Here is a 9157-nt window from a genome sequence, read left to right as displayed (position 1 = left end):
TGCATGCACGTGTTTATTTCTTCTTCCTGCACACGATAACATTTTTCACAAGCTAAAGGTTGTTGTCACTCGTGTTTTTAGTTCCGTGTCCCTCTCCTCCCACCTCTCGACCTGGCAGGCTTAAAGGGCACCAGTTAACTGTGGACTTCGCTAGTTCCTTCAAGGGGGAAGGGTAGATTTTCATGTTTATGCATCTGGTGGAGGAGACAAAGACAAAAAGCTTTTACTGTGGATGATTTATCTCTCTGAACTGTACCTGTTGTGTCACTGGATTAAACCACCAGGTTGAAGTCCGGGAAAGAAAACAGCACAGATGTTTTTGGATTGCTTTCACCTGCTTATTTTTTGAGTGATTAGTTCACAATAGGATACTTACACAGAATCTAAGAGGCAAAGGCTATTTTTAGGGAGAGTGATGGGGTAAATGGTGGTAGTTGGAAATTGAGACCCCCACCCTCAGCCCAACAACACTTCCAGCTTTAGCTCTGGTTCCATTGTCAGCTGCTGAATTATCAAAACTGGAAATCCGAGTGGGGGTCCCGTCTCAGTCAAGCTCCCAGATATACATCTCACCCATGTCTACTATCTGACTGTATCTTCTTTGCATCTTTGACTGGAATTAAAAAATAAATTCAACAAGGAACAATGCATGAAACTCTGCACTTATAAGAAGCAAACTTGAGTAACCAAATATTTTCTTCCCCATATACACAGAGAAGCATATTTTTATATATAATATATATATATATATATATATATATATATATATAATATATAATATATATATTAAATAAGAAATAGCTATGAATTATATAAGAATATGTAGTTTAAATAATTATATTATATTTTTACGTCAGAAATAAGTATTGTTGCCTGAAACCCAGTTCATTGCCTTAGAGAAACATTGTAATAAAGAATACAGAGGAAAGACGACGTGAAACTTTTTGGAAACAAGTTAATGGTGCCTTTTTAGTTTCGTTGGTTCCTAATGTCTCCACCACTTCAGGATTGAATTGTTGACAAAGAAATATTTTTGTGTGAAACCCTTATATATCTATATATATATATCTATGTATATATATATATATATATATATACCTGCCTTTCCGGTTCAAACTTGAGTTATATTGTCGTTGGATGTATATTGCTGAATTGCAGAGATTTCTGAAGATTTCTGAGACGAGGATTACCCCTTCACTCTACACTTGATGCATCTTCGTAGTTTTCCAAAGTAATTTTGGAACCCCCAAATTATAAACTTTGACTTGATTTCTGGGATACAGCGGCCCAACACACAAGAGTTTCCGATGGTGATCACTTCGTCAGTGGAGGAGAAGCCACAGCCTTCTAACAGAATGGTCGCAAATCTGCCGACCGAATCCTGGATCAACAACCCAGAGCAAAGTCGCTACTTACCAACTCAGTCACACCTACTCCGGAAACCAACAAAAAGTTAGTACCAATATTGTTGGTTTGTGAATGAGTATACACACTCTTACTTGAACATACAGATGCACATAAACACTCACTCACACTCTCGCTCTCACTAATCACATGTGTTGTAAACTTTTAGTGGATCAATCTAAGCAAAAATAGTTATTTGTCATACTTGAATGATGAGTGTGGAATTATAAGTAGTAAAGTATGTCACTATTGCTTCACCTGTGTAGTTCTCTGTGTGACCCCCTCCTCTTCCAAAAGGTTCACCACCTCTGTGGGATGTTGTCATGGAGCTTTTGTACCATGTGATATCCTCAATGCTCTTAGTTGAGATATGAGTATTGTGTATCCTTACACGTTCATCCTGTATGACACAAACTGATAAGACCGATGTTCATCATAGCATGAGTTGAATCAAGAAGTGTCTGCCTATGGCACAACATCCTGGTTTCTCTTGGTTGGTTCAATGCGTGTAAATGTTCGGTGTTGTGAGCTGAAGCAGTTTGTTCTCTTTGACTTGTGCGTTGTTCATGCACAGTTTTGACTTGTGCGTTGTTCATGCACAGTTTTGACTTGTGCGTTGTTCATGCACAGTTTTGACTTGTGCGTCGTTCATGCACAGTTTTGACTTGAGCGTCGTTCATGCACAGTTTTGACTTGAGCGTCGTTCATGCACAGTTTTGACTTGAGCGTCGTTCATGCACAGTTTCTACAATCTGTGGTGTTGATTACACTGTGGCGCTTATCCTCCTCCAAAAGTCATGAACAATCACAAAACTGCGTGCCATCGTAACTGTAAAAACCAAAAAGAATCGGGTATTATAGTGATGACGTAATGAGAGGAGGGTGAGAGAATGGGGGAAAGACCTATCCATTATTTCCATAAGAGTAGGAGGATTAAACTTGAAGCTGCAGAGCTCCATTGGTCGGTGTCCTACTACTGTTCGCATGGATGCATCAAGTACAGTTTTCATCATTGTTGTAGAGCACTTCGGTGGAATAGCGTACACGTGTTGTAACCAAGTAGAATGGAACTAATACAGATATTGTAATGTTTTGTCACTGGCATAACAATGATGTAATTACAGACTCAACCTGTTCATATTGTTCTGACTTCATTTTGGACCTCGGGTTGGACAAAACCACTACTTCAACAATAGCTGTGTTAAACTTTTATGCTCTATCATTTTAAGTTGTTTTAGGTTTATTTTAGTAGGGCCTGGGATTCCCAGGAATACTCATCACAAAAACTCAAGCAAGCCCCACCTAGAGCAGTTCCACCTAGGAGACCCCTGCCAACCCCCTCTCCCCTTCTCCTTTCCCACAATTGTCTCCAGCCACTTGTTCAAACAATTGTGGGAATAAATTCATTCCCTTTCAAGGTTACTGTTGCCCAGGCTTTACTACTGCAGCCCATTGATCTTTTGGTCCCAGTGTTTCCATGGATGGACACATGCCTTTTATGTTCTGCACAGCTGTGCTCTACTTGTACGAGTCGTGTGGTTCACACTAGAGCGTGTTTTACCATGACAGCCCGGCAGCTGGGAAATCCTAGCGAAGCTGGGAGTTCCACAGTCCGTGCGTGTGGTTGCAAAACAACTTTATTGATCTGAGTGTTAAACCTCAAAGCCTGTGATGGGCCCCTTCTCCACCTATCCTTTTATTGGGGTCTGATGCATATTTTTAATTCTTAGATTACGTTTCTATCACTTCTGTTGTGGAGATTCCCTTAAAGTTCCATAGGGTTACATAATATTTGACATTTGGGCAATTCACAGTTTATTTTATGAGTATCATGACAGATTATGTTGTTGCTGTATAAGTCAAATGCTTCATGGAATCCCTGCCCCTGGGGAATTGCACATCTTATGTTCTGTCACGTTTCACAGTATCTGACTGTTGTAGATAGATTCTCACTGTCTGGACCTGCTGGATCAATACAGGTCAATCAAAAGCAACACCTGGACCTACAGGTGCAGGGGTTTGAACTACTTTTGAACACCATTCTTATTGCTGTGTTATTACAGAGGATGTAGCCTGTTTTATTAATGACAAAGATACCTTAGTGTGGTGACATTCAGGCAGTGAATAGCCAGGTCTGTGTTTAGTACAGGAAGCAGCTTGTGGAGATGGTGATGCCGATTCAATGGATGGAAGAATAAAGATGGAAGTGGAGGGAGTGTTGGGGATGGGGGTAGATGAAGGCATGAATGAATACTGAGTTTGGAGTTTATTGGTTTATCCTTTCATTTGATTATTTATTTGTATAGGGGTCTCCCATTCTTGCCCAGTTCCGGCATTGGCTCAAGAAGGGAATTCAATTATCCGTCAATCATTTATCCACTTAATGCTCTTTAGATGTAAATTACTTAATTGGCCCATTTTTAAGAAAGTTTTCAAGCAAGCAAGCAATCTAAAGCTTCTACGAGGACGACCACCCCAGCCACCACCCCCACTGATCCCAGTCTGACCAGCTGGTCCTGCATGGTAGCAGGGAGCCACCTCTGACACCGTCATTGGTCCGTCAGTCAGTCATGCACTTTGTCCATGGCTGTGCCCTTGACGCTTGACATTGTAGCACTTATTTTAAGGTCACAGCTTTCCAAGGTGCCGTTTATCTCAGGAGTTTCCCATAAAACTTAAGCGAGTTAACGGCATGCGGCTGAGAGGCCAGGGGAAAAGTTGGGTTGAAAAGTGAAGCACGAGGAGGATACTTGTTGAATAGCTGACGGGATTCACCTTCTAGACTGCTTCGTGTACAGTAGTTTAATGCAGGTTCTCCCCATAAGCCTTAAATTGGATTGCAGCTTGGCTCAGGAAAGGGCTGTCTGTGTCCCTCGCTGGCCTGTCGTCCCATCCCCCTGCTGAGAGACTCCCTCTCATGACAGTGAGCCGCCACTGAAGTGGGCACGGTGTCTGGGGGTTACGTTGAAACTTAGCTCACCTACTGTTCTCTGTCATAGCATGGTTGGTAGAAGTCTAGTCGATATTAAACAAGGTCTCTGCTTGATCAGAAACAAAAATGATCTTGCACTGAAATAACTTGACTTGGTAATTACCTAAGTTGGTGGCCAGAACGTTTTGGCAGTTGGAAAGTTATCTAGTTGCCCCGCCCAGGCTCCCCTCAGCCATAAGTATTTCTCATTGGCCAGACCTCGGGCTCACTCCTAATATTGCTATCTATATTGGAAGGGGGTAAGGAGATGGTGACACTTCGAGTCCAAGTTTACAGCTGAGTGCATAACTTTTCAATGCTGCCATTATCACTTCCTAGTAACAGCAATTTAAATCAAATCAAATCAAATTTTATTTGTCACATACACATGGTTAGCAGATGTTAATGCGAGTGTAGCGAAATGCTTGTGCTTCTAGTTCCGACAATGCAGTAATAACGAACAAGTAATCTAACTAACAATTCCAAAAAAACTACTGTCTTATACACAGTGTAAGGGGATAAAGAATATGTACATAAGGATATCTGAATGAGTGATGGTACAGAGCAGCATAGGCAAGATACAGTAGATGATATTGAGTACAGTATATACATATGAGATGAGTATGTAAACCAAGTGGCATAGTTAAAGTGGCTAGTGATACATGTATTACATAAGGATGCAGTCGATGATATAGAGTACAGTATCAACGTATGCATATGAGATGAATAGGCTAATTGTAAATCAACACATGGCTGTAGTTGTCAATTGTAACTCAAAGCTCCTCTCTGGACTTTAAGAGGTATCAGACTCTGTGAGACAGGAATAGAAAGTGCAGTCTTTATGCCCACAGATCTGGGTGACTTTTCAGCTATTTCCCCCTTTTTAATTTAAGTTATTTCTGAGTATCCAACTCTCTTTCTCTGCTGCCTATTTCTGTCCTCACAGTGTGGTGCAGGCTGAGCGGCCGTGTGTAGGTTACTGACTTTAGTAACTGGGTAAGCATTTCACTGTTAGTCTACACCTGTTGTTTACGAAGCATGTGACAAATAACATTTGATTTAACTGTCTGAAAGATGCCTGAGAGAAATGTAACATGCTTGAGAAAGAGTGACTTTCTGTCTGGTTCATTTATTTTCTGTCTTGAAATGTTGAAGATATGATAATAATTAAGTCTAAGGCCAAAGGTAAAGGCATGGTGGGAGCTTCTTTTCCAGAAGTAGAAGAACACACGACGAAGACAAGGGCCATATCAGAGCTGGGGAAAGAAAACAAATCTCAGGTTAGGCCCTCCGTTAGTGGAGTTTGGACTGTGAGACTGAAAGCAGCGGTATCTGAAGCAGTCACACAAACACCACATACCCACCGCTGCACTTTGCTCCTTTCCCCCCCTTCATCTTGTTTGTTTCCTGTGCTAATTTATGGTCTAAAGGTGAAACGTCTTGTCCCCTTGCTTACTGTGGTTGAGTCATGTTTATCTTTCTGACTTTCCAGTAAACAAGATACTGAAGTTATCATTCATTTCCCCCCTCCAAGAATGTGACTGAAGTGATGCAATCAATGCTCTTGATTGCTGTTTTAAACAAGATCCCCAGACAGTATTGCCTGTTGGACTGTGTTGTGTTTGGTGTGGTTACAGTTAGTGGCAGGTGCCTGTTACAATGAGCCTGTCCTCCTATAGCTCCTCCCACCATTCTCCTCTGGTGTAGAGGATGTGGTGGTGGAGTGGTGCTCTATAAACTGCTGTCCCTTGAGGTTTTCCCACTCTGTGGAATGTGATTCATGTGGAAGTAAACAAATGCACCGTCCAATAAATCAGTCTGGATTGAGTATCCTTGTTGTTGTAGCTTAGCTGGGAGGCGGTGGTATACAGGGATAGGGGGGACCTCTGCAACGCTCCCAAGTCTGTCAAAATAGCCCTTCAGGCTTCACCCCTCCATCTCCCTCAGACTAGCTAAGGGGGAAAGTAAGTTTGTCCTTTTCTGTGGCTGTAACTTTTAGACTGTGGTGATTAAGCAATAGGGATGTGTGGACTAGAGATTGTTAGCGAGGCGAGTACGTAGGCTAAGTGTTTGTGTTGTGGTTTCGCTTCACACTAGTTAAAGGGTAGGAAGCATGAGGTTTTACTTAGTTGGAGTCATGATCTGATTACTTACAAGTACAAACATAGTTATGTTTTTGGGTTATTACATATTTATTACCTTATTCCTGGATAACTTCTAAAGTTCCCACAATGCACTATTTCTCAGTCATTTGGAGGATATATGCTGTGCTATTGAGTTTGTATGCTTGCTCAGTAGCCATCTTAAGCTGGCTAACATTAGCCACTAGCCATGCTAGCATGTAATTCAATTCCAGACCATGTGTTGGCGGTGGTGACCTACAATCCACCAATCACAGGAAGTGTGTCCATGGCACGTACGGCCATGGACACGGCAGGCTCTAGTGCCTTCGTGCAGTGGGCTTGTCTGTTCTCCTTTTTGTTTTGTCAACTTTTTAGGCATGTTCTCTAACATTAGCTGTCTAGTTAGCTTGCTGGCTAAGATAACTGCATATAGCTAACATTCTTTGATAACTGGTTAGATGGCGTTATGTATTTCTAAAACTTTGGTTTACTTTAATGTAGCTATAAGCTAGTTGTTATTAATTGCAACTGGCTGACTCGTAGTGCTAAGGTAACATTAGCAGTCTGGTAGGGCTAATGTTAGCAGGCTAGTTGGCTAGCAACCTTGCAGGTTGATTTGGTACAATAAATTGATTAAGTATTTGCTTTTAAGCTGGCTGAAAATGTAATTGAAACCAATAGTCATGAGTGCAAACAATTTGGTTTAATTTTAAGTTATACATTGTGTTAGTTTACCACCCCTTCGACCTCCTCTCAACCTCCCCTCCCCAACACCCCCTTTGATGACACAAGTTTGAAAGGAAAACATTTATTGTGCAGCAGAAGCAGAGCTCAGTGTGCTTGTAGCCTGCATCTGCGTGACCAAGTGGAGGTCCAGCCATCCAACATCTTCTGGCAGACAAACAAACCCCCCCTCCCCTCCCCCCTGCTGCGCATAACTCACAGTATCCACGCTGACACAGCCACTTCCATCACGGAAAGCACATAAAACATTTAGCAAGCAAACTCTCCCCTGCTTCTCTCACTCTCTATCTGACTCTCTCCTCCTCTCTCTGTCTTTCTCTTGTTCTTTCATAAGTAAAATAGGCAGTATGTAAGTTCACACCTCAGTGGTGAGTTGTGACTTCTCTCTCTGCTTCCTCCACCTGATGAATCAGACTGACCTCTCCTGTTGGTAGGCAGGACTAGATAGATAGCGGCTGCCTCTACAGGAGCAGACATGCCCAGGCTGCCCACCAAAGGAGCTTGATCACTCTGAGATCGATTAGAGCTGGTTAGTCTAATGACTTAGTCCAGAGCTGAGGAGAACCTGCAGCCGTCTTAAGTAAAGGTCGACCGATTTAATCTCAATGGCCGATTAATTAGGGCCGAGTTCAAGTTTTCATAACAATCGGGAAATCTGTATTTTTGGGCGCTGATTTCCGATTATTTAAAATAAAAAAATCTTTTATTTTTTTATAGCTTTTATTTAACTAGGCAAGTCAGTTAAGAACACATTCTTATTTTCAATGACTGCCTAGGAACTGTGGGTTAACTGCCTTGTTCAGGGGCAGAACAACAGATTTTCACCTTGTCAGCTCAGGGATTCCAATCTTGCAACCGCACAGTTAACTAGTCCAACGCTCTAACCATTGCACTCCACGAGTAGCCTGCCTGTTACGCGAACGCAGTAGAAGCCAAGGTAAATTGCTATCTAGCATTAAACGTATAAAAAAACAATCATAATCACTAGTTATAACTACTAATCCAGTTTAACAGGCAATATTAACCAGGTGAAATTGTGTCATTTCTCTTGCGTTCATTGCACGCAGAGTCAGGGTATATGCAACAGTTTGGGCTACCTGGCTCATTGCGAACTAATTTACCAGAATGTTATGTAATTATGACATACATTGAAGGTTGTGCAATGTAAAAATAATATTTAGACTTAGGGATGCCACCCGTTAGATAAAATACAGAACGGTTCCGTATTTCACTGAAATAATAAACGTTTTGTTTTCGAAATGATAGTTTACGGATTCGATCATATTGTAATGAAACTGGCAAGGAGCAGGTCTCGAACCCTCGACCTTCTAGTTCGAGGTCCGGCGCGCTATCGACTGTGCCGCAAAAGCATGCTCGTGCGGCAGAGTTGATTTCCGCGCTTATGAACCCGTTAGCCATAATTAAGTCTGATTTGATAGAGGAGTCTGACCGAGCAGCAGCAGGCCCGTAATCATTCATTCAAACAGCACTTTCGTGTGTTTTGCCAGCAGCTCTTCGCAAGCACAGCGCTGTTTATGACTTCAAGCCTCTCAGCCGAATGGCTGGTCTAACCAATGTGAAATGGCTAGCTAGTTAGCTGGGTGTGCGCTAATACTGTTTCAAACGTCACTCACTTTTAGATTTGGAGTAGTTATTCCCCTTGCGCTGCGCTGGCTTTTGTGGAGCTATGGGTAATGATGCTTCGAGTGTGGCTGTTGTCGATGTGTTCCTGGTTCGAGCCCAGGTAGGGGCGAGGAGAGGGGATGGAAGCTATACTGCTACACTGGCTAAACTATAGTGCCTATAAGAACCTCCAATAGTCAAAGGTATATGAAATACAAATGGTATAGAGAGAAATAGTCCTATAAATACTATATTAACTACAACCTAAAACCTCTTACCTTGGAATATTGAA

The 9157-nt window shown here is 42.0% G+C and overlaps 1 pseudogene; it reads left to right on the top strand.

Annotated features, from left to right (window-relative positions):
- The first annotated feature begins 787 nt into the window (after positions 1 to 787).
- The window catches only part of LOC112245867, a 75014-nt pseudogene continuing 66644 nt past the window's right edge, over positions 788 to 9157 (top strand).

This window comes from Oncorhynchus tshawytscha, linkage group LG23, assembly GCF_018296145.1.
Source record: "Oncorhynchus tshawytscha isolate Ot180627B linkage group LG23, Otsh_v2.0, whole genome shotgun sequence".
In the NCBI taxonomy this organism is placed as follows: Eukaryota; Metazoa; Chordata; class Actinopteri; order Salmoniformes; family Salmonidae; genus Oncorhynchus; species Oncorhynchus tshawytscha.
This window is presented reverse-complemented; position numbering and strand designations above follow the sequence as displayed.